The sequence below is a fragment of the Mustela nivalis genome, assembly GCF_964662115.1.
Source record: "Mustela nivalis genome assembly, chromosome: 1".
Classification (NCBI taxonomy): domain Eukaryota; kingdom Metazoa; phylum Chordata; class Mammalia; order Carnivora; family Mustelidae; genus Mustela; species Mustela nivalis.
This window is the reverse complement of record NC_139020.1, coordinates 57,790,833-57,817,448: the sequence shown is the minus strand read 5'-3', so window position 1 is coordinate 57,817,448 and position 26,616 is coordinate 57,790,833. Positions and strand designations below refer to the sequence as shown.

Genomic DNA, 26,616 nt, shown 5'->3' with positions numbered 1-26,616 from the left:
GATAAGGTCTTCCTCCACAGGCTCTTAAAAAAAATCATCTCATCAATTCTTCTAGGCTTTTACAGATAGACAGTATAACACATAGATTGTGCATTTCCAATGAGGCAAGCTCTTCCCTAAGGGTTGAAAGTTGGTTCTTGGCAGGGGGTGGGAAGTAAAAGAACTTTACTCTTTTTATGTGCAAAACACCTATATTCATAACAGTACATAATCAGGTAGGATAGTGTATCTGTGGTATTACCTTTCCTGAGGAAGAGGATGGTTATGAAAAATGTCCAGAAGGCTCTGTAGTGCTGTCTTAATGAGCAAAAGGTTTAGAGACACTGGAACAGACGGAGGACAAGAAAGGACAGGTTAAGAGTTTCAGGGTACTGATGAAGCCAAATTTGGCCTGGGATTGATCCCCCAGAACCTTTTTTCCTCAAAGTACTGCTTGGCCTGAAGTCATTAGCTTTGAAACAGGAAGGCAGAACTTAAGGTTTTTTAAGAAATACTTGTAAATTGAAAATTTCCGTTCTTTATCTCATTTTCTTTAAAAGGGATACTTGCAAGAAAAATACTGACATTTCCTTTTCCTTCTTTTTAATAGATGAGGACATGACGGGTCAGTGAGACGGACACTTTCTCAAGTCCTACAAAGAATACACCGCAGAGTTGAGATAAAAACCTGAGTTTTATTTCAAAGCCCAGAATTTCTTCTGCCTTATTTGATGGCTACTGCTTGCTTGTTGGTGGGAACCATCCTGAATTCCCTGAAAATGGAGTCAAGTGCCTGAGTCAGGAAGTGATGGGTTCTTACAGTTCAGATTCCGGGATGACTAACAGGAGTGGGGGGGAAGAATCACTGAGGTGTGTCAGGAGCTCTGTGTGGGTGTGGGTGGGGGAGGTGACACTCAAGGGAGGGGACAGTCCTCAGGGAGGCTCCAACCGCCCGGAGCTAACAGGAATCCAAGAGGCTTGGCTAGAACAGAACCAATCTCAGGATTGCAGAGGAGCCATTAGTCACAATCTTACATTCCATTCCTTATTGGTCGGTGAGGGAGATGCATTCTGATCCAGACCAAAAGCTGAATAACCATATGAGTTTTGGCGAGTTGCCTGTTCTCTCGGCTTCACAGCAAGAAGTGGACCTTTTGTTGTCCGTGTTCTCCCGTACTGCAAACCAGGTAACGCATGCATCAAGCAGTAACCCCTGATTTCAAAACTAAGAGCAATGGCCATATAAGCACGATGAGCATTTAGACAACATTTCTGCTTTTATGCCTCCTAATTAGTATAAACTTTTTGTATAAAATCTCCCACGCACATTTAGAGTGAAATCCTTAATCTCTTTGGTGCTACCTAATATTGTATATCTGCTTTATTTCATATTTCTGCTTTTCCTTTCCTTTTCCAGTGACAGACTGCCATTTGAACTATGATTAATTCTATCCTTTGGGAACAGTACTTTAACCTTTGACTTTTCTCAGGAGGACAAAAACCACATGTCCGCATCACCCACCTCCCTTATACTTCATCCCAACATCTGGGCAAAATAAAAATGAAGTGCAAGAAAGACGGCTTGATTCCCTTGGTAGGGAAGAAGACAGGCTAATAAACCCAGAGGTAGTGGATGGAGGTTTTAGAGCTATGTTCATTTCCTTTTCTTTAAAAACTACACATGATGATTGTCTCATTCGGCTGTGACAAAAGAACGTATATACAAAATAGAAGAAACCTTAGGAGATTTTCCTATCACCCACAAACCATGAGAAGCTAGGACTGTTGTTATTTTATTATTAACCAAATGACAAGGCTTACCATCTGTCCTGAAGGACAAACACCGAGCATTTCATAAGAGGTTATAGGTCATCTTACTCTATGCTAGTCTGGAAATAAAACAGACTTGAAAAACAGGAAATAAATATTCTAAAGCATCATGGGAAACAGCAGAGACACCAGAGGACTATTGCTAGCTCTTCTGGATTCTCAAGGAAGACCTGAGGTACAAGGTCTACTTGAGTGGTATCTAGGAAAAGAGAGAAAATGAGGAATCTCTTGGAAGGTGTTTTGCCATTGCTTTTTCTCTCTTCCACTTTATATGATGACCTTGGCCAGCCAGAGCCTTGGGAGGCAGAGTGCAGTGACCCCTGGGTTAACATTTTGGTCCAGAGGGTTTCCTGTATGGAAGCATAGTGATCTATGGAGCTTTTTTTTTTTTTTAAAGATTTTATTTATTCATTTGACAGAGAGAAAGAGATCACAAGTAGGCAGAGAGGCAGGCAAAGAGAGAGGGGGAAGCAAGCTCCCTGCTGAGCAGAGAGCCCAATGCGGGGCTCGATCCCAGGACCCTGAGACCATGACCTGAGCTGAAGGCAGAAGCTTAATCCACTGAGCCACTCAGGTGCCCCCGATCTACGGAGGTTTTGATAGAGGTGGTGGCAATCTACAGACTTCGGGGTGGGAACTTGGGAGAGAGGGAGAGACCTAGCTAGAAGCCAAAGGTCACAGTGTTATATTAGTAAAGAATTTAAACCTCTAATCTGGGTTTATTTATTTTAAAAAGGTGTTAAAATTGAAGTAGTATTCATGTCCTGCTATGGCCACCCTTTTTAAAGTGTACAATTCAGGGGCACCTGGGTGGCTCAGTCAGCTGAGTGCAAGACTCTTGACTTCAGCTCAGGTCATGAGCTCTTTGTCATTAGGCTCCCTGTTCAGCGGGGAGTCTGCCTGAGATTCTCTTTCTCCCTCCGCCCCTCCCCACTATGCACTCCCTCTGTCCCCCTCTCTCTCTCCCTCTAAAAATAAATCTTCAACAAAAATCAAATGTACAAGTCAATGGTTTTTAATATATTTACAGATTAGGCAACCATCTTTCTAGTTCCAAAACTTTCTAATCACCTAAAAAAAAACCCCAAATACGCATACCCATCTGCAGTAACTTCTCATTCCTCTCTCTTTTCAGACCCTGGCAACCACTGATCTGCTTTCTGCCTTGACAGATTTGCCTGTTCTGGACATCCCATAGAGATGGAATCATATGTGTGGCCTTCTGTGTTTGGCTTCTGTCACTTTGCAGAATGTTCTCAAGGTTCATCTATGTTGCAACACGTATCAATATTTCATTCCTCTTTGTGGCCAATATTACTCCATCGTGGTTCTTAGTTATTCATTCGGTCATCTATTATTGTTACTCATCATGTGAACCAGCCTTGTCCTAGGCTCTCCAGACACATGGCTTCGTATTTGTTACATGGATGAAGGGAGGCCCACAGTTGTTACTTAGAATATACAAATAATTATGAGACCTTCATCTCCCCTCAGTTAAAAAAAAAAAAAAGCCAAGTTCAAGTTAATGGATTATTTATGAATTTTTGTATTTTGAGAAGTCTTCGTCCAGCTAGGTAAAAAAGCTGAGGACATCACCAGCCTTGCTGGAAGCACACTTTTCTGTATTCAGTAGGGATTTTTTTGTTGTAATCATTTTTTAAAATGGCATTAAAAATTCATCTGCTTTTTATAATATGCAAAGATGAAAAAAGAGAAAGGCAGGATTTATGCCCCATCCCATTGCTTCAAGGCCTGGGTTATTTAGCTATTAGAGCAACTGGCACAAAGTGATTTGGTACATGCTTCTTAATGGTACAATTGTACAACTGTGCACAGGAAAACTTTTACAAACATTAGCCTCTATACATGGTATTGGCATTGCCAATTATTGTTGGCTTTTTGTTCTAAATCTGAATAGCACGGGGCATGAAGCAGAGTCTGAGAACCCTGGGCTCTTATTTAGATTCTGCCTCGAGGGGCCTCTGGGAAGCTGGTTAAATGGAGAAAGGGAGGCCGGCTTCAGGGGCCTGAGTACTCTATTGACAGGTGCACAGGGCTCTGTGCTCCCAAGGGCCCAGGCTTGGCATAACACTTCGCTGTTGCTATCTGAAAATTCTTAATAACTTTCAAATAAGAGGCCTGGTGAATGATGTAGCTGGTCCAGGAGGAATTGAACAATTGTGAAGTGTTAAGTCTGCTCTGTACTAGCCACTTACTCTAACCCTGCAGCCCTTGTTGTTTTAAAAAGTAATGTTTCTTTATTTCATAACAGAGTTATTCTCGAAGGTCACTTCTAGGTCTAAAATTCTTTAATCGAGGCCCTGGACAATGTCCTAGTGAAGGCAGTGCAGTTATACAACCTGTCTCTTCTTTTTCGAGATGCTTCTTAATGGTTATGTTTCCCTGGCCATTGTCTCGGATCCAGTGTAGTTTTGTAACCTTCCATCTGTAAGCCCCCATGGCCCCTTGCTGTTGTAAGAACATTTTTTGAGCTGGATTATATAGAGTAAAACTAAATGCTCTCTCTCCCACTGCATTGTATGCTCCTTAAAATTAAGCACTTTGTCTTCACCAGCGTGTAACTTGCAAAATGCTATGTGCTCAGAACTCTGTAGAGTAGTTTAAGAGAATGGTTAGTTGAAAGACTAAAGAGCCCATAAGATTTTTAATTTTGAACTTAATTATAGCAGGGACTTTATTTCTTCTTTAAGGATTTTATTTACTTATTAGAGAGAGGGGGAGAGAGGGAGAGAGAGAGAGAGTAAGTATAAGCAGGGGGAGTGACGGGCAGAGGGAGAAGCAGGCTCTCCGCTGAGCAAGAAGCCGAGTATGGGACTTGATCCTAGGACTCTGGGATCATGACCTGGGCTGAAGGCAGATGCTTAGCTGACTGAGCCACCTAAGTATCCCTAGCAGGGACTTTAAGATGCACTATGCTAACAGATTTCTGTGAAAAGACTAAGGAGTACTTCTTAAAAAAACAAGATGAAAGAGTTCAGTAGGAGAAATGAAAATTCACATTTGTCAGTGCTTGCTGATATTGGAGATGGGAAAAGCTAAGGCAAATGTTTCGGGTACAGCAGGGTCACTGAGCTATAGAAACTGAAGGCATACAAGAAGAGCAGTTGGAACCACTTCCTAAGTAACTGCAATTTAAAAGCACTGTAGCTTTAAAATGATATACATATAAGAGTATAAGAACCTAATAAACAAAAAATAATACCTAGCCATGATTAAAAATAATCAGAAGGTTACATAAAGGTATAGAATTAGAAATGCAAAAGTTTTCTTCACCCCAACCCACATTTTATTTCCTAAAGATACACCCCTGTATGAGTTTCATGGGTATCCTTTATGAATGCTTTATGAATAGTATATTTATACGATCTTGCTTTTACACAAACAGGATACTATTTACACATAGTTTGTTCCTTGTCTTTTCATGTAGTAATATTTCTTAGACCTTCTCCCACATCAGTACCTGTAGACCCCCTTATTCTTTTTCAGGAGTGCATAGTTTTCTATCAAATACATCAAACATCATTAATTAAATCAATCCCTTCTGATGAGCACTTATGTTGTTTTCCATTTAGGGAAAAGCACAATGAAGATCTTCACATAGGAATGTGTTCACAGGATGCATTCAGCAGTGAAACTGCTTGACATCTCTATGATTTGATACAAAGGAGAAACTAATTCAGTACTCAATGACTTGAAAACAACATCAAATATACTTGGTTATACTTGTCCTTCAGCTGCTTTCAAAATATTTTCCAATTGGTATGACTTTTTTTTTTTTCAGAGCAATTCCAACTTTCCAAAAAATAACTTCTAAACCATCAGTCTGCACTTTTAAAAACCAACAAAATGTTCTATTCCACCAATATGAAGAATCAAAGTAAGATTATTTATCCTTTCTAATGCCCCCCCCCCCCCGCAAAGACCAGTTTGGAAACTGGTATTGCTCCTGTATTTGTACAAGTTTTTTGTTTTTTGTTTTTTTAAAACTGTGCTGATACCATGGCTGATTTGGGGGATAATTTTTGCCTGGAGGTTATCTCTCCCCACAACAAAATGTGAGTTCCTCCAGCTCCCAAACACCTCCATCACCTGGCTCTAGCTCACCCTCCTGACTCTCCTGGCACTCAACAAACTCTCCTTTGCAGGATAGGACTCCATTAATGTATTATAATTGATCATTTATATTGGGAATATAAAAAATGACAGATCCTAGAATTGTTCAGATTAAAGAGAAAATAACATTTTAAACGAATTTTAAAAAACATTTTAACAATTCCATTGCAGAGTTTTGGTCCAGAAAATTATCAGTTAATCTTACTTGATTACAGAAGGCAATACAAAAAGTAAATGCAAAAAAAAAAAAAAAAAAAAAAAAAGGAAATGCAAACAAACCCAGAGCATGTTGAGGTATTCCTGCACAAAATGGTTTGATTTTAAATATTTTCGGGTCTTATTTCCTTAGTTTCTCTAGTTTGATAGCAACAATTAGCTTTTTAAATGTCTTTTGAAAATTAGAATGCTCCCAGAATGTTCCTTGCTTCTTTTTTAGAATTGAAAATTTGGGAGTCGATTATTGGGACTCTGCTTTTAAAAGCTCACCTTGTTACCTTATTTTATATTCCTCTGCATTGTGCAATCAACAGTCATTGCTGAGCCTTGGTTCTGCCATATGTAAAGCTAAGGGGATCTTGAATGTCTGCTCTGTTCTAAAATCATGTGACTCCGTGGTGGGGGTGAGGGTAGAGAAGTGTGGCGAAGGAGACAAGGTGAAAGGGGAGTGATTGTGGGATGTGTCTCAGGAGGCTGATTCTTAAAGTTGATTAAAATCAACTTTAAGAAAAGGACAAATAGGATAAATATTTCTGAGTTTGCGCTTGGAGGCAGATCCATATTTATTTTTGATACAACATCCTACTATTTCAGCTTGTAAACATTTTTGGCGGGTTTATAGAGGTCTCCCAGGCATCAAAAGTGCCACATACAGGATGGATTTTAAAAGACATAGCCTGTAACAAATATAGAACCAAGGCATTCTTGCCTTTGTCTTATGACAGATTGTCTCATGGAATCCTAACACATGGATTGAATTGCTTTCAAATATGCCAGTCAACAATAATAAGAAACAGAAATGCTGTGGCAACGTCTGGGCCCCTAGTTACCCAGTGTCTGACCTGAGAATTAAGAAACGTGGAGCTGTTAACGACGCGTGAGTTCTGTGTGTCTGTGTGCGCGCGTGCGCATGCGCACCCAGCTAAGTAGCACTTGAGCCATTCAAAGTTCCATATCTTTCTCTTTTATTCATCAGTTTCTTGAGTATTTACTATTTGTTCATCACTGGTGATGAGTTGTCAGCAGGGGAAAGATACTGAATAAATAATGACACCAACACATAGAGAATGATGAACTGTCCTAATGCTAAGAAGGACAACAAAGGGTCTGATGAAAAACTTAACCAGAGTTACTCATTTAGACTGTGGAATGAACGAGAGACATCTCCGAGGAAGTAGGACATACGTCCATGAGGCACCAGGAAGAGGTAGTTAGGAAAAGATTTCGGTTGGAGGAATAAACTAAAGCCCGAGGTAGAGAAGAGCTAGGGAGGATTTAAAAACAAACAAGCAAATGGAAGTAGTTGTATCAAGCCCCTAGAGAAGAGCTCAGAGAATAGGGCTGGCAGGTTTGTAGGCTTTGAAGACTTTGATAAGGATTTTAATGTAATTATATTATTATAATTTATTATATTAAATACATTTTTTATTTTTATTATTTTTTATCATATTTTTAATTATTTTATATCATACAGATTAGGGATATAATGCAATCAGATTTGTGTTTTTAAAATCTCCCCATGGTTGCTCTATAAAGAGTCCCTTAGAAGTGAGCAAGTGTGGATTCAGGGAGACTTGTTTATGTTTGATGTAACGGTGAAAGTAAGGAAGATGGTGGCTTCATTTAGATGACAACAAAGGAGCCAGGGAGAGGTAGACAGATCTTTGGTTCTGAAAGCAGAACCCCACCAGGACAATGTTTTAACACCTCTGGAATGTTTTTTAAAGATATTAGTTACTTTGTTTTCACTACTCCAGTAGATCTATAAAGAGGGAGAAGTATTTTTCCATTTCCCCCTCAAGGAAAAAGGCATTTATTAAAGAAAGCTAGGCAAACTGAGACACCCTGAAGGATTTTCCAAGACGGGGAAGAGCTCCACAGGTTGGAGGAAGCAGTGTGGGAGGGAAAGAGAGTGGAATTTTTTGAGACTTGTAGATGTGTGGAGTTGGGTGGTCTTATTAAATGTGTGTTTACTTTCAAATAAATATGGTGGCGGCCTAATTCTGCTCCCACGTGGCTCATGGAGAATGGATAGATCTTTGATGGAAGCCATTGTGGAGGCTAATCAGAGGGCCTTAATGAAAGGTCCCCAGCTCTAGCCTTCTACAGAGAGAAGAGAGGTAATGATGTTTATATGGACAAGGGCTTGCACCGTATGCACTTTGGTGATGAGCTAAAATTTGTAGTTGGGACACCATCCTCTTCTCACCCATTTCTACTCTCATGTCATTTTTGTAAGAGGAAAGAGCTCCTTAAACATGGGTGAGACGCAATTTCCTGTGACTGGATGGAGGAGACCTAAGCATAGTTATCTGCTTTAAAATAAATCGGTAAATGCAAGTTTATCTGAGGATAGAGATAGTCTTATCTATATACCTGACATTTAAGGCACCTTCCACAAAAACCAGCCAAGAGCCATTACTGTTAATGATAATAGTGGTGGACAGAAGGCAGTTTATAGAATAGTATTGACAAATCAACTTTGAGAAAATGTTACTGAAAAGAGGGCTGTGGCTAAAATAAAAATAGGAACAGCTGGAGAGCATGTGGTTCTCTTCACATCTAAGAGCCATCAAAAGCAATGGTAAGAGAGGCCTTCCCTTGGGTTCTACTCCTCAGTCAAGAGCTACACAGCCCCTCCTTCGCATCCCATTTTCCAACACCAGACCAGAACAGGCAAGCCTTCAGCAAAAACGACAAAGGTAAAGATTGAGCCATTCATGAAAGGTTTGCCATTCATGGATCAGGGACAGAGGTCCCAGTTGCATTTCATATACCATAGCCCACGTGGATCCAGTTCAACCACTTTCAGTTTACAGAATAATTTAGGATGCAGAGAAATAGGGACCAATACATTTTGGTGGCAATATACATTGTTTAATTTTTCCTAAGGGAAGATCTGGTGATATCAATAAATAGCTGTAAAATGTGCATTTCCTCCGTTCTCCTCTTTGGAAGTAAATCGATCATAGTCTTAGTTAATTGCACACACGTAGTCTTATTTTGTTGATTTGTTTACTTGCTAGCTTACTCATTTCTGATAAATTCCTAAAATATATCACTCAGAACAAATGCTTAGATCTTGATGATGACTGACATCTAACTGTAAGTTCTCTGCATTTCTTCCTTCTGCTTCCCTCCTGAGATAACCTGAATCTCATACTCATCACCCCATGCCTTTGCTTTTGTATAGATTTTTTGTAACATTTGTATTTCTAAAATTTTATTTTGTTATACGCACACACACACACACGCACACATATTGCAGGTATGTGTATTTAGTTTTTACAAATTTTTTTTCATTTAATAATATATTGCTAAGATAGCCATAGTGCTGCATGTTACTTTGATTCACTCATTTTGGCAGTTGCATAATTTTACTTTTTCTATAGCACAGCTCATTCGTGCCCTCTCCTTTTGATGGGCATCTGGGCTTTGTTCAGACTTTGCTGGCTTAATCCAAACATCCCAACAGAAAATAGCCAGAAGGTATAAACAGACATGCCCAAGAATAGGAAATACGGTTAATAAAACTATCAAATGATATCTAACATCGACAGAAATCAGGAAATAAAAACTGTGATTGTAATAAAATAATATTTGATTGATAATCATGAAAAAGTCTGACAGTACCAGGTATCAGAGAGGCTGTAGGGCCACAACAACTTGGGAAACCAGTTTTGTTTTATTGCCAAAAGGAGAGCATTCGTCTACCCTAAGATAACTACACATTGCCTAATTCAAGACAGCTTTGAGATAAAAAGGGATATATATGAGGTGAATCCCTGGGTCAACAGGAACTAACTGGGATTGACCTGAGGAAACAAAGACATTGGGTCATTTAGCTAAAATCTAGAAAGTCCACTCCCGCTGCATCTGCTCAGCAGGAGTCCTATATAGAAATGCCCAGAACAGACTTTTTCACATGAGCCTTTCGCTATGAATGAATTTCTTGTAAGGAAATGACACTGACTAAGAACAAGCATTTATCTCTAATGTTATTCATCAAGGTATTTCTATAATACTGGAAATCTGAAAACTATTCCAATAGTGACAACTCAGTCTTGGTTCAATGATTGTGGTACCTTCATAACATGGATTATTAGGCAGTCAGTTAAAACTATATTTAAAAGGCCTGTATGAAATTTATGAAAATGTTCATAATATATTCAGAGAAAAGCATATCACATATCAGTATGCTCAACTTAAGGGACTTTAAGTGACACCATTTAAAAATGAACATGTATATTAAAAAGAGGCTAAGAGGATGCGTTTTACAGTTTAATAGTAGGTATTGGTGGATTTTTGGAAAGCACTTAATTTTTAATTTTCTTCTTTATATTATTATGTTTCCCTGTAATAATCATGCATTAAAAAAAAAAACCTGTAAAAATAAGCAAACCAAATGGAAAACAAATCTTATCATACCAGAGCACCACTGGGCCTAGAAGCTATTCAGAATGTCCTAGGTAGGCAGCCTTCCTAACACTAAGCCACATGAAAGTTTGTACTGCATCCATGAAAGGTTTTCTTGGTCAAAACCCTGCCTAGGTGCCCACAGACATAAGTTAGTTAGCTCACTGTCATTGTCTGACGCCGAACTGAAATCCCTTATCAACCTATTGAAACAGACCACTAATTATGTAAATGAAGAATTTCTAGAAGGTAAATAAAAAACTTTTTCAGGACTTTGGACCTTGGTTCCTTATCCCGGGAGGGATATTTACCTGGACAATTCCTCTGCGTTAGTGGTTAGAAAGGAGGCACTTGAAGCCTGCCTGGGGGCAAAGGGCAGCAGAGTGAGTCCCAGTATTGCTATGATAAGGGGGAGCCTCGCTCTTGGCCAGTCTGTAAGTGGAGAATGGCTATATTTTCTGACAAGGGAGGCTGAATATTCAGGGCCATGCTGTGAACTCTTCAGAGTTATGAAAATTCAGGGTCTGGCCTATTTCTGAGTAGAAACAAACATTAAGAAGTTAGGCTTCCACTTCCTGGTAGCTGACTGAGCTGAAACACCTCTGAGGTGATGGCGAGATCAATTTATCTATAATATTAGTCATCAAAGTATTTTTATAATATTGAAAATCTGGAAAGTAGATTTTGTTTGAAGCTTCCTGCTCCCCCACCCCTTGAGGAGCCCCAAGTAAGCTCCTCAAGCCCATAAGACACTGTAGCAGCTATGGTGGTGATGGAATGCCATTCCAAAGTTCTGAGGTGACTTTTGGTTGGGTAGACTCTGACTGGCCAGATCATGGACTTCATAGTATAGAGGTGGTGAGAATCAAAGAGGTTATTATTTCCAAGATTTTTTAGGAACTCGGTCTTGCGTTGTTCAGTTGGCTAAAAATAAGTCAAACAAAAATCTTCAAAGCGCATGGACCCCCAGTGATGGTAGTCTGACTGATTCTGGCAGTTAGTAATCATTGCCACTGTATTAATCACTGTTTATTGCTCCATTCCCTATGGGGGCAGGCACTGTATGAACTAAGTGGCATAATACACATTATCTCATGTAATTCTTAATAACCTTACAAGGTAGGCTATCACCATTGACATTTACACAGGAAAAAACTGTATCTTCTGAAGGTTAAGTGACTTTCCCAAGTCCACAAGCTAGTAAAGAAATTTGAACTCAGGACCACCTGAACCCAAAGTCATACTCTCGTTCACTAGGTGTATATGGCAGAGTAATTCATTCTCTCTCCTTTTTAGTGGGAAATGTATCTATAAGTACTTGCAGCAAAACTATTTTGTTCTTGTAGTCTCTAAAATCATTGAGACAGGGAGATATATGCTAATTGTATAAGCAAATATGAATGGGGTTTCTTTAATTGTTAGTTGACCAAATGACTACCTGGCTCCCATAGGAAGTGTATTATTACACCTTCTAAGAAAGAGGGTTAATAAAGAGTCCTATCGAAGACAACAATCTTTTCTTCAAAGGAAATCCTAATCTGATGCCAGGAACCTGATAAAACCTTGAACTATAGGCGTAATTTGTTGTTTAGCAGTACTTTTCTTGGTTGTGAGCAACATTGCTTTGTTCTAAAGCCTGCAGTGACAACTAGAGAGAATAAGCCAGTTTGTAAATGGGTCACAAAGGGATTTGATGTGTGAACTTTGGTGTTCCTTTCTTAGCCATTTGACTCCAACGAGGGATAGAACCTAAGGGAGCTCTTATAATGCCACTTCTGTGCCCACAATCTTGCAACACGTTCCTTCTGCCAACAAGGGAAGGAGAAGGAGTCAGTCCTTCTGACTATGTATATCTACTATGTGTCTGCTGGGTGCTTTCCCATAAGTTACCCTTTCATATTTCAACCATCCTTTTACTTGGTAGGTCTATCCATTTCAATGTTGTGGCCCCGTCTCAGTTTCTTTTAAGAGAGAAAAAAAAAAAAAAAACAAAAGGTAGATCAAGTAGAGAAATAAGAGTCAAAGAAGTGTTGGAGGGGCATTTTCATTTAGAGAGTGTCAAATTAATGTCATTTGAAATGAAATTGACATATCTTTGTCTTTCAGTCCTTTTCTATGTGTAGAGGCCAAAGGCCTTGACATTAAATAGCAGGACTGATGTCTGTGAGTTCCAGGTTCTACTTCTGACCTGGACGGAGTCTATCACTATGTCAGTCTTAGTTCTCTGTCAGAGGAGGGTAGCCACATAGATCCACTCTTATAGCATTCATAAGACACAAAAGGACAACTTTCCCAATTACCACTTTGAAATTAAAAAGAAAAAAGGGTAATGATCTTCTCCACTTACTAGTTCCTTTGTCTGAGTGCCTTTCTCTTGTTCTTTAACCACATTTAAGGCTGAAATGTCCTACCAACTCTCTTCCTGGAAACTGGTGATCTGCTCGGTTCAGAATGCATGAGATGATCCTCTTGGTTAAGGTGAGGAAAAATTTGTGACCAGGAGCCTTGGCCCATTTGCCATTCATGCTCCCATTCCAGTCTTTGCCAGATTACAGAATTCCTTGTTATCTATGTTTAATATATTTATTGACTAATTTACTGCTTTATTCTCAAAGGTTTATGTTGGGGGCCAACAAAGGCGATGTTTGTTTAAAAACTGTAGAAAAAGTATTTGGTGTATCTTCAACTTGATGTTTTATTTTAGAGAAATATGCAATAGGGCTGGATCCAGCCGAGAATAGCCTGGGTGGGCTGCCAATGGCTCTACCCTGGGGTGGTCCTCTTTTTCTGGCTGTGGCTGTGGAATGCCTCTCCTTTCTCCCAAGGTGGGGGGGCGGGCTGTGTCTTCTCTGAGGCAAGGTGGACAGAAGGGAAATGGCAGGGTCAGAAGCAGAGCTCAGAAACAAGGGAGAGAAGTCCAGAGTCAGAATGCTACCCGCCATGACTTTGGAAATCTATAGGAGCAAACTGAGCACTGCAGTTCCAGCTTAAATGTGCTCCAGTCTGTGACTGGTCTGGGGCCATAGTCACACACCACGCAGAGTCGGGAGGAGAGTCTGTGGATGACACTGTGGAGAGAGAGTCATCACTTCCAGTCTTGAAATCCAAGTTCGAAAAACTTACCCAAAGAGAAAGAAGAAACTTTCACTTATAAGGACCATTCGATTTGCAATGAATTATTCTCAAAAGAAATTTTGATAGCATAGCCTGCTATAGAGAATACAGTAAATCCCCCTAAATAGTGAATTACTGAACTGTTTAGATAAAGAACACATCATCTTGAGTAACTTGAAATCGTAAGGATAAGGATTATAAGCTGGAGTTTCTCAGGTATCTTAAGGAGTACCTACCAATGGGCCCAATAGCTCAGCTCCACTAGGCACCACAAATACTAAGAAAAAAGGAGAACTGGAATATTACTGAGGAATGGAAGGAACAGCTGTAATCTTAAGTATGATACCCCGATGAATGGCGTCCGGTCTTCGCCATGCTGATTTACATCAGGTCACTGGTTCTACCTATAGTGGATATTATCCTCCCAAACAATACATCAAAGGGTCATTGTTCTATTCATATCTTTTCCTCTGGCCCCAGGAGAACTCTTTTTTTTAAAGATTTTATTTATTTATTTATTTGAGAGAGAGAGAGTAAGAGCAGGAGAGGGGCAGAAGCAGGTCCCAACACAGGGCTCGATCCCAGGACCCCAGGATCATGATCTGAGCCGAAATCAGATGCTTAGGTCACTGAGCCACCCAGGCACCCCTCAGGAGAACTCTTAATGGTATTTACTTCTAATCTTTTCTTTATTCCACTTCTGAGAGGACTCTCTATGAAGACCCTTAGTGGATACAGAAGCCTGTATCCACTTTCTTAACAGAAGCCTGTATCCTGGCTTCTTTTGAGAAGTTCTTTGGGATGGGAAAGATTTGTCAAGGATCAGCTAACTACCTTCTAGGACAGTGGTTCTTAAAGTTTGATTCCTCTACTACCAGCAGCAGCATCACCTGGGAACTTGCTAGAAATACGAATTCTTACATACCACTCCATACCTATATGAATCGGAAACTTTGGGAGTATAGATCAGCATTCCATGTTTCAGCAAGCCCTCCAGAATTCTGTCAGCTCATGAATTTTCTTTTCCTCTGTTCTTGATCAGGAGGAACTGGCAAGTTATTTCTATTGAAACAAAAGCTCAGCTTTCCTAATGTGGGAGTCTGAGAGCTTTGTGCTATACAAAGTATAATGTCAGAATCCTGCCCCAAATGTTTACAGCCTCTAAGAGGCAGATCTTCTAACTATCTCTGCAAAACCCAGCTTTAGATCACATGAACCCCTTCCTAGCCATCACTTGAATCAGTGCACTTCGCCATTACGGTTGCATGCCAACATATGGTCACTTGTCAAGGTCACCCTTCCATAAAACAAAATGTGTCTTTAGTGAGCAGGTAACTAAAGCACAGAAAGAATATCACACTGAATTTTATTTACACCATACATCTAAGAAAGCTTAGATGAGGCAGCACCATGGAAAATGTCCACAGAAGATAATTGTCAGGATGGATTTATGGAGGTTATATGTGGTTTGGTTGGAGACTCCAGAGGCATCTCTAATCTTAAACAGTCAGTTGTAATTGAGTCTCTGACTTGAGCCTTGGGGGCACTGCTCAGCATTTGTCTTTACACAACTACTGGTTAGCCCTGGGGAAGTAGGTTTGGTAAGCTAGTCTTCCTTCTGATTTAGAAGTGTGCACAAGATGTAAAGCTGGAAGAATCTTTAGATATCATCTAGACCTATCGTTTAGAGACTTGGATAACAGATGCATGTCTCTGAACCTACAGCAGTTAGACACTCAATACAATTATCACATTGTATTGTAATTGTTAGTCTACTGGACTGTCATCACTCATAACCTGTGCTATCATTTTAGTCGTCTTTAAATCCCTGGTACCTAATATAGTGCCTGGTACAAAACAGGTTCTTAATTCTTGTTTTATGAATAATGAATGTATGAACCTTGAGTTTAACCTCTGGACTGGCTTCCAGAGACTCTCAATCAGATAAGGTATTGAAATGACCAGGGTTTGTTAGATCAGGCATATGGGTTTCTATTTAGAAACCTGATTATATAGTTTCTTTCACCTATTTATTAAACATAAAGTATTAGTATCTTAGGCTTTGAAAGGACCCTTATATCATCTAGTAATAATATTTTATTATTTCACTTCTCTCATTTTTAGAATGACAAACTATAGCCCAAGGAAGATAAGCAATGTGTCTAAGTTTCTACTGCTTTTTGCTGGGTGGTAGGTTCTGGAACACCACACCCTAAATTAGTGTTTGTGCCCTTTAACTCTTTAAGCCATTCTTAGTTTAAGCCATTTTAAGAACTCAGACCTAATGTTTTCAAGGGAACAAGGGGTATTTATTAAGCCATTTTCATCTGGCAGTCAAACATATTCCAGAATTGTAAAATCTTAGATTTTTCACTGCAGCTTCTTACTGTGTTTTAGGTCAGTTAAAAAAAACTCTAGGTCTTTTTTTTCTTGAGGAGATAAGAAAAGAGTCCTATTATATTCAATATTCGTAAACAAATTCTAGGTGGATTAAAAAGTGTGTGTAAAAAATAATAAAAATACTAGAGGAAAATATTCCATTTTATTTGGAGATTTGAGGACATATTCTAAGCATGACTTCCAAAGACATAAGTCAATAGGAAAGACTGCTATATTTATTTTAATCTAAAACTTGAAACTTCAATATGGCAAAAAATCATAAATAATATTTTAAAAACTAGAAAACTGAAAAATGTGTTTGCAAAATATGTGATAAGTGTTAATAGACTTAATATCTCAAGAACCCCTGTGAATCAGCTAAAATAGACACAAAAGAAAGGCCATGAACAATTGTATAACAAAGAAATGAAATGGTCTTCAAACACGTGATGAAATGTTCAAGCAAACTAGCTCCTAAGTGTGCTGGCTTAATTAGACTGGTGAATGTGAAAATAGCCATATCCTATGTGGAAAAGTATCTGACAAAACAGGATTTCTTGTACACAGCTGTGACTGTATATTTATAGTATTTATTTTAGGATAATTTATAAATATATAATAAAAGCCCAATAAGGCAATAACCTTTTTTTCCTATAATACCACTTTTCTAAATTTATCCCAAGTAAATATTAAAGATATGAACAGTGTCATCATAACATTAGTTATAATATAATAGGGGGAAAATTTTCTAAGAATAGGAGATTGTCCCACTGATGAATGCAGTGTCCAAATGGTGACCTATTATTATCCTACAGTTGAAAAACTGATATTGTAAAAATATGTTTACTTTACAGTATAATAAAGTGAATTAGGACATGACAATGTAAAGTACTACCAATCTACTTCTTATCTGTGTTCAGAAATACTAGTTTTATTAGTCAAAATAGATTAGGTTTTGCTGCAGTACAAAGACTTCCCAAATCTCAGTTGCTTAATACAACAAGAGATTAGTTCTTGAGTCTGCTATTCCCCAATGCATGCTCTGCGAGAGGGCACTCACTCATCACACGCAAAAACACAGACAGATGGAGCCTCCAGAAGCTTCCATTACCACCAGGACAGGAATAAAGGATGAGACAACTTGCACGTGCTGCATGGCATTTCTGCTGTTTTGTTGTAAAAGGAAAATCATAAGGCCATGTCTCATGTCAAAGGCAGTAAGGAGATGCAACCTTACCACGCACTTGGAAGGAAACCTGTAATTTTGGAGGACAGTTCTAATAACTACCATGCTGACAGCTTTTTCTTCTGTTTTCTTGTTTGTATTTTCTGTCTGTTCTAAAGCAGCATATAAATTACTTGATTAATAAAAGTCACTGCTCAGACATGTGTCCTTAATCGTAAGTTTATGGAATGTTGGTGACTATATTTATTGCCTGTTAAAATATTTCTCAATCTGGATCTTGATTCCATTAACCAATGTATTTTTCTTCCCGGTTTCGTGCTTTTGGCAGTACTGAAAAAAACGTTACCTAAATCATTGTCAACATGATATGATGAGCACTATGACATGTTAGAGAGACTACTCCTTCCAAAGGACATGGATACACTAAACAAGTCTCTTTAATATATTTGTTCATTCAACTCCCAATCCACCTCACTGTGTGTCTGTGCAGTCCTCAGTTTACGATCTGGTTCTTAAAATTATATAATAATAAAGCTTTTCAAGAGGCCTATTGAAATAAAAATTGAAATCCTCTTTGGTATTCATCTGACACAGTGTTTTAAGTTTGAAAAAGCTTGATTTTAATCTTTGGAACAGAGGTAAGGTATTCTGACCCAACTATCCACGAATTGCTATTTAATGCTCCATTCTAGAATCTTGCTAAGGACAAACAGATAGCGTGTTCATCTTTAAATCAGAAGGACACTTGTCTGTCTCTGGGGTGGAGGTACATTCATAGTTATGCATGTTTTTCTCCCTGGGTGTTCTTGGATTGATCTGCAAGTTTGTTCTGAATGATCTGTACTTGGAGACTGGAACGCAATTAAAGGAGATGTTTTTTTCTTATCTCCTAACCTTGCTTATGCTTCAGTTCCTTCTTAGCAATGCTTGTTCTATTCTTTCTCATTAAAGAACTTGTCACTAAGAAGAGTAGAAGTAAATTCCAAAGCAAAGTGGGCATTTTGGATATAATTACTGTTGAGGCTACTCATTTGAGAGAGAAGTATTTTATGTGAAGGTAGTCAAGAGTTGACTCCTCTGAGATTACCCAATGATACATATTCATTGGAGGACTCCAGAAACCTCCTTCTTTTTAGTAAGGGTTTTCCCATGACCCTGAAGCTGAAGCCACAGACCTCAGAACTCCCGCAAGCACAGTTTCTAGAAATAAACATGTGAAGCAAGATTCTCAGAATGCTGAAACACAGAGAGCTTTTGAATTTTAGAAAGTAATGTCCTGGGTGAGAGGAGAAAAAAAGAGAGAGAGATAGAACTAAGAATAAAAAGAAAACCCCAAACTGGAAGTAAGATGAAATTATATGTGACATAAGGTTAGTATATAAAGACTAATTCGAACTATTCAAATAATTTGGAGATACATATACAGATGAACCTTAAAAAGAAGGTGGTATGCATAGAAATATTTCAAATATTTCAAATATTTCTTCTTTCTGAAGAGGTTGAGAACAAAACCAGACTTCTATATACCAACTTGTATGTGATAAGCACCTGTTCAAAATGATATGGAAAGTAAAGAAGGTCATTGCCCTCACAGAGGTTACCATTGATCAGAGGGACAGGAAATTATTATGCAGGAATAGAAGTGTGATGAGTAGTCTGCAGGATCTTGGCACTACAGAAGCCCTGGCAGGAGTTCATCTAGTTTAAAGGAGAGTAGCCAGGGTCAAGGGAGGCTATCTGGCAAAAATTATGTTTAAACTGAAACCAAAAAGATAAGCAAGGATTGGCCATGGTAAAGAGGAGGGTGGAGAGCTTTCCAGGTTGAGGAATAATAAGAACAAAAAGTTAAAAGATTAACTATAAAAAGTTGAATTTGAGCTCTTAAACTTAAAGAGTGGTCAACATCTCTGGAGGTCGGGCAGGCACAGAGCACCTCTCTTTCTTTCCACTCACACTTTGCATCTTATAGCTGGGAAATGTGAACTAAGAAACCAGATCAAGTTTTGATATAGTTGCCAGGAGCCTCATGTCCTTTCTGAGACTGACCATTTAACTTAGAATAGGTTCCATATTTATCTGAGATCATTTTTAGTAGGAATCTGGACATTTGCAATCTAGTGCAAGGGAAGTCATTGCCTATCTCCACATCACATTATTATTGTCATTTGGATGCTAATAGTTGACTTCTAGCTTTATGGTTTGTTTCTCTTCAAATCTCACCCCCTTGGCCCTGGCCGTGGATCCTGTTCCATTCCTGAGACACTAAATGAGTAAACAGTTTTTTTTCCTGAGAAAGATAGAACTAAGTCATTGTTTTCTTGATAAATTCAGAATAGGCAGGTTGCATCATGACCCTTTGACTGGGGTAATTTGGTTCTAGAAGCAATACTGCCTCTGTCTACAGCTGCCACTTCATACTTGAAATACAGAAGACTATATTTCATCTGCACCAAGATGAAGACCAAGAAAAACAAAGTTTTCTGGATTCTTTCCTAGATTAAAAAAAAAAAAAACAACAACAACAATTCCCAAAACTTCTTTGCTTAAGAATTTGAGATTTGAGAGTGTGGGGAGAAAGGAATGCAACTGCATAGCAGAAGGCTAAAGAAAATTCTTGCTTTTAAGTTGAATCATATTTGGAAAACTAATGATTGTTTCTACCATCTACATGAGCCCAATCTTTTTGTGACTGTTTACAGAAGAGAAATTCAATTGTGATTTGCTAAATATATTTAAAAACTAGAAGTAAAGAATCTTAGAAGAAGGGGGTCTAAGGGTGAGGCTATTGTTTGGGAAGAGAGACCCTAAGAAAACTCATTTAAGTTCAGTACTGGGGCACAAATGTGAGTGTTCCAAACTCTCTTGGCAACCTTGCTTAGAAAGGCTCGTAGTACAGAGTTTGTTACAAAATTGGAGCAAAGGGAGAAGAAGAGAGAAGGATGAGAGGCGTGTGGGGTGGAGCTGTGAGAAAGAAGTTTCTTTGGGGGGGGGGAAGAAGTTCCATGGTCAATAGATTCCCTCCATAGTTCTTCAGTAATAAGTAAAGAAGGTATATTTTGAACTTATTTTTAGCAATTTGTTTTTTCTTTAATTGTGTCCATATAGTCAATGATATTGTAAAGTGAAATAATGGGACAAAAGCTGAAAAATGCCTTCAGAGCAAATTTCATACATTATGATGATTTCAGAGATGATGCCAATGGAAAGATTCGAAGTTACTTCACAAATATAAAGGATAATGACCATTCATTCATTAATCAAGTACTTACTAAATATCTACTAGGTCTACAGTTCTATGGTTGGCCTGGGGGAAAACCAAGATTCAGTATGCTATAAAAGAACAGACAATCTACTTATATAAAGACACCACACTCAGTTAATGCGTTGACATATAAAAACACCTGCAAATATCCCCTATAGATTTTGTCTCTACTTCTGATGGTAGTACTACAATTAGGTCCATCCCCTTGCCATCAAAGCTACAAGTCTGCAAGAACCCATCATAGTTCTACCTGAAGAGTCTCTGTGATATGAGAGTTCTAGGAAACCCGAGTTAGAACAATGAAGCACTTTCCCCTTAGAATGATGTTGTTTGGTGTGATTCTGAAATGCTGTACTTCTTAATAATGTATAGTATGAAGTCAACATTTGTGAACTCACTGTGACAAATATTTGACTCATAAATAAGGTTCGGGCACACATTTTGTAAACTAGACACATGGCAGAATCCTTGACACATGGCTCCACTTATAACATTACAGAAGGTGTAGGGCACTAAGTCACTAAATGTGGGGACACATACCCACTCTTTCTTGGTCACAGGTGATTGGATTAATTACTCTAAGTATTCTAATATTTATGATGGTCAGAGACCTATGTAGCTAAGACAAAAAGAGGATTCGGGTCAGAGTCCTTATAAAAATATCCTTTTGGTAAAAGTAGAAATATCATATGATCCAATAATTCCACTATTGGGTATTTGTCCAAAGAAAACAAAAACACTGATTTGAAAAGATATGTGCATCCATATGTTTGTTGCAGCATTATTTCCAATAGCCAAGATATGGAAGTAACCCAAGTGTCCACCAATAGACAAATGGGTAAGGGAAATGTAGTATATACATAGATATAGTCAATGAGATATTATGCAGCCACAAAAAGGATGAGATTGTGCCATTTGAGAGGACATGGATGGACCTAGAGGGTATTATGCTAAGTGAAATAAGTCAGACTGAGAAGGATTAATCCCATGTGATTCAGCTCATAACAGTCTAAAAACAAAAAGAGAATAATCAAACAAAAAGCAGAATCAGATTTACAAATACAGAGAACAAGCTGATGGCTGCCAGAAGGGAGAAGACTAGGGAGTGAGCAAAATGGATGAAGGGGAGAGGCACAGACAGTCCTCCAGTTACAGAATGAATAAATGAAGGAGTCATGGGAACAAAAAAACACTGCATAATGAATATAGTCAATGATGTCGTAAAGCAAGGTGATGGGACAGATGGTAGCTACAATTGTGACGAAAATAGTATAATGTATAAACTCATCAAATCATTAAATTGGATACCTGAAACTAATGTAACATTGTGTGTCAGATATAATCAAATAAATAAATACATAAATACATAAATAAATAAATAAAATTTGGGGAACCTGAAAGTTCGTCGATGAGTCATCAGTGGAAACTGAAGCAGAAAGGTCAGATTATACATCAGGTGTTCTCAAAATATGGTCTCTAGATCAGGCGTATCAGCTTGGCCCAGACACTTGCTGGTGCTCCCCGAGACCTACTGAAAGTCTGTGAGGAGGACTCCACAATCTGGGTTTTACACACTCCGCAGGTAATTGTGATGCTGTTGAACTACGAGAACCAGTCTTGTAAAAGTAGCAAAAGATTGGTTGTAGGAGTAGCCTAATGGACACCCAGAGGCTAAAGGGAGTCGTTTGGGGAACTCTGTGAGTGAAGGAAAATTGTGGGTAGAAGAGAATGCATCGGATAACAGAAGAGAACCGGCGAGAAACCTTGATCTCCACAGATTCCTTCCCTCCCACTTCTGTCTATGCAACTATTGTCATGCTTGTTTTAGAGATTCAGAATGGATCTTGGGTTTCATAGGACCCATTTGGTCTGTTTTGAACCCTGGGTGGTAAGTAGAGATGCTCTGTACAAGGGACTTTAAGGCCATGGACATGATAATGAGGAGCAGAGAGCTCCCATGTGAGAGCATGAGCTGTCTTCCAGTTTCACTGAAACTGTGTTCAAGTGCAGTGTTCTACAGGAAGAGCAGTTCCAGCCCTGAAGCCAGGTTGGATACTTGACATATTTTCTGTAATTCTTAACACAGCCCAGTGAGATGGGTCTATAATAGGATCTGTAATAGTTTGCAAGGGCTCCCATAACCAAAACCACTAACTGGGTGGCTTAACCACCCAATTTATTGTCTCACAGTTGTGGAGGCTAGAAGTCTGAAATCCAGATGCTGGCAAAGTTGGTTCCTTTTTAGCACTTTGAGAAAACGATCTGTTCCCTCCATTCTTCTGTCTTTGACTTGTAGGATATCCACATGGTGTTTTCTCTCTATGTGTGTCTGTGTCGAAATTTCCCCATTCTGCAAGGACCTCAGTCATATTGGCATCAACTCATCCTGATGGCCTCATTTTAACTTGATTACATTCGTTAAGACCCTATTTCCAAGTAAGGTCAGATTTGGAGTTATTGTGAGTTAGGAATTCAGCTATGAATTTGGGGGGGTACATAAGTGAACCCTATTTTCAAAACGAGAGGTTATATGACTCCCTCAAGGAAGTAGTTTGGTTGCATGATGGCATGCAAATCCAGAGCTCTCCATAAGATTCTGCTGACTCCTATGCTTTTAAAATACCCTTTCTAGGGTGCATCGAGGGGTCTGGATTTGCCAGAAGCCAATTCATTTACCAGAAAAAGTATGGGTGGAGATGGGCAATGATGTAGAACACCTAACACCTATACCAGGGTAAAATAGATGTTTGCCATCTGAGCCTACTTGAAGGATTTAGCCCCCATGATTTTTGCCCCATAGAATAGTGCCATATATTCATCAGAGGGGGATCAGATGAATTCAGATGACACGATAGGACTCTTAATTCTTTTCTATTGTGTTAAACAGATGGCATCAAACAACAAGTTGAGAATATGATGCATGCAAGGGTTACCACAAGCCAGCATGCTTTAAAAAAAAAAAAATGTGGAACGCGAGCAAAAGAAATCACATAAAGCTGAACAGAGAAGGAAAGTGCTGTTTCTAGTAATCTGGAACCAGAGTGCCTTTGGCCTTTCAGTTCTTCTAAATATTCGCAGATGAGAGAAGAGTGGTCTGATTTACGATACCACACTAAATGTCCCTTTGTTAGAAAACAAGAGAAAAGAAATACCATAAATTCTGAGCCTAAATTTTAGAGCTGGATATTAACTTCAAATTTGGTTCTGCATATTTTGGGTTGTTTTATAAGAAAAAAAGAAAGGAAAGGAAAAAACCACATAAATCCTTATTTAGAAAAGCATAATGGCTCCAATTTAATAATGAGTTCCTCATTACTGTGCATGGTGGAGGTATCTTTCACTAGCAAGGACCTCTATGTATTTATAGAGGAGTCAGTTTCTCAGAACTTCCTATGGACATGACGTTGCCTCGCATCAAAGCCTTTCTGTCTCGGCTTCCTTCCTTCAATGCATGAGATTGCCTCTTGGCTTACCTTTCTGTCTTCTTTTTTTTATGCTTTTTGGAGGTTTTACTTCTTTTGGCTCCTAAACCGTATGTGCTTTTCCACATTTTCTTAGCTTGACCATAAGTTCCTTAAGACTAAGAGTCTATCTTCTGTTTCCTTAGCAATAGACTTGCTAAGGACACATTTCTATCTTTGAGAAAGATTAAAAAGGAGCAAGTATAATCATTACCATCGACCCCTGGGCCAGTCGCCAAGTGTAGAAGCATTACGTGTTGCTAAACTTCCCCATAATTAAGGCGAGGTGAAGGTTTTATGCAACATCAAGGCTGGACTGTGACTATTTGGTACTCTTATGCTGGCCTAGATTCTTTGAGCCTTATATCCAGGTGTATGAGTCATTACAAATCGCTTCCTCCATATTTTCTAAGATAGAGTGCCGTTGATTCAGTATTTGTCAGGGAAAGATTTACCCTCAGGAAGCTGGACTTTCCAGAATGCTGGTGGGAGATCCCAGCCGGATCAGCTTGGAGGGTGAGGCATAATTGGAGGAATGTAAACTCAGAGAGTAAATTAATATTTGGCTTGGACAACAGATATAAAAGCCCATACATCATAAATACTTTGGAAATATAGTACAAGAGCAGAAAGGGACTTCCCATAAATTAAAATATTGACTTATGCACCATACTATAGAAAGATTTTGCTTTTCTCTCTTCTTCTTTTTCCTACTCCCTTTCCTCCCTAGTCCCACTTGATAGACGAAGAAAGATTTAGACTAGAATACCCGAAAGTTTATATAACAATGGGGATTCTTGTCCAGATCCATCTACCCTCCAACTGTATAGGCAACTGGACCCAAACCCATTTAAATAAGTCTGTTCTTCAAGAGTGCATTCTCAAATAGCAGTCACCGGGGTTTTCCTTCTAGTTACTCCTGCGAGTTGGCTCGGGAGCTTTCTCTGTGCAGTTATACTCTGCTTCCAGATCTCCTGCCTTTGGCCTTGCTGCTGGGGAGTTCTGGATCTCTCCAAAAGAGCTAACTGTGTTCCAAAGTTTGCACAAACAGCTCTGAGAATTTTTCAGGGTGAATTTTATAGCAAAGCAGTGAGGCATACGTAAACACCCTATTTGAGAAATGGGTGCCCATTTTCATAAAGTCAGTGTGAATTCTCGGCTCTTGCTAATTTAGCAATTAGAAATAAATGGGTTCCTAAACATTAAACCATAGAAAAATACAAGAACTCTGCTGATTTCTTTGCTAGAGTAAAACATATCTAAAATAATTATTCTCTGGGTTGAATTTCAAGTCAAAATTTCATTATATCCAGTTTTATAGGAATTTTTTTTTTTTGGCTTATTTAACTCCACCTTTAGGATAAACCAGATTTCATGCATCTGAATTGTGTGATGTTTAAAAAATGTACAGTTAGAAAAAGGTCTGCGAGAGGCTGCCAGAAATCTGCCAGATCTGTCATTTAGGTCTCCTGGCCCCTTCCTAAGGCCTCTCTACCCTCCTAGGGCTCCAGACTAGAGCAAATTCAGGTCACCCCTTGAGCCCTCATGCTCTGCATTTTCAACCCCTACTTCTGGACTCACTAGTCTTTCTAGACTATCATCTACAGGCCTTTCTATTTGATTTCCTTCCAAGGTTACTCACCTTCTTAATCCCTGGGGGGGAGCGATTAGACCTTGTTGAAGCTTGTTTTCTAAGGGTGTGGACCGACCCGGCAGCAGACAAAAGGAGAGCCGGAGCCATCTCCCTTTAATCTATCTGCGCTTCTGCTATAGCTCTAAATGATGACCAGGACACGGACGTTATCTATTCCTAAAGTTGTTGGGGGAACGATACATCTGTATAGGCACAGGGTAGGCTGCTGCGACAATCAGGGCTCAGTAATTGTAGCGATGACTCTCCTAATTATTAGGAATTGCTATGATTCGACCCTTCCTTTGCTTTCTATCGCATATAGCACTATTAAATTTAAATCTCAATTTCGTTCTCCTGCTTCTGCCACCCACTCCCTGTCATGGGCCTCTCACCGCAGATGCGGGCATCAGCTGTTTTTTGACTCTCAGGACCATCCGTGGGGTTTGCCTCTGAGCAGCCAGAGACTGGCTGAATTGGAGAGTGAAACCCCACCCGAGCTGCGGGGTCTATCAGAAGGCTGGATAATGAAAATATTTCTCTCAGGGCTAGGTTTGGCAAAACCCTCTGCTTAAATTAAAAACACCGTGAAGTTTGGGCCTTATAAATTGATAGTGTGCTTTGAAATAAGGAGATGTTAACAGGACAAAGAATGTGCCAGACTTAGGATACGCATATGACTGAACTTATTTCAAGTCAGCTTTATTTCAGCTTTTGTTGTTGTTGTTGTTATTTTTAAAGATGAAAACAGGAAAAAGCCCCAAAAACCACCCCGAGCCCTGGGGGTAGTGCCCTTTCCCAGGACCCCATATTCCTCGTCATATTTCTGGCACTTCTTCAGTGAGCACATCTCAAACCAGATGTGCCAAACCACTCAGTGCCTTCAGCCCCAGCGTTTTCCTGTCCCACCTCAGTTTCCTGGAGATAGCGCGCGTGTTAGCACCAGGACCATTGACCACATTTGTTTGTTGCTTTCTGACTTTATGAACTTCTGAAACCACCAAACCAT

At 39.1% G+C, this 26,616-nt stretch overlaps 1 protein-coding gene and 1 long non-coding RNA gene across 24 annotated transcripts in view; one reads left to right on the top strand and one right to left on the bottom strand.

Moving 5' to 3' along the window:
• LOC309865866 overlaps window positions 1-13,421 on the top strand; it is a 42,042-nt gene extending 28,621 nt beyond the window's left edge. The window contains exons 2-4 of the long non-coding RNA XR_014312282.1: window positions 590-5,589; window positions 6,885-7,036; window positions 12,972-13,421. This is a non-coding gene — a long non-coding RNA (uncharacterized lncRNA). The remainder of the gene's footprint in view (window positions 1-589; window positions 5,590-6,884; window positions 7,037-12,971) is intronic.
• The window catches only part of PHLDB2 (pleckstrin homology like domain family B member 2), a 223,047-nt gene that overhangs the window by 162,174 nt on the left and 34,257 nt on the right, over window positions 1-26,616 (bottom strand). The gene's annotated exons all lie outside the window — the stretch shown is intronic.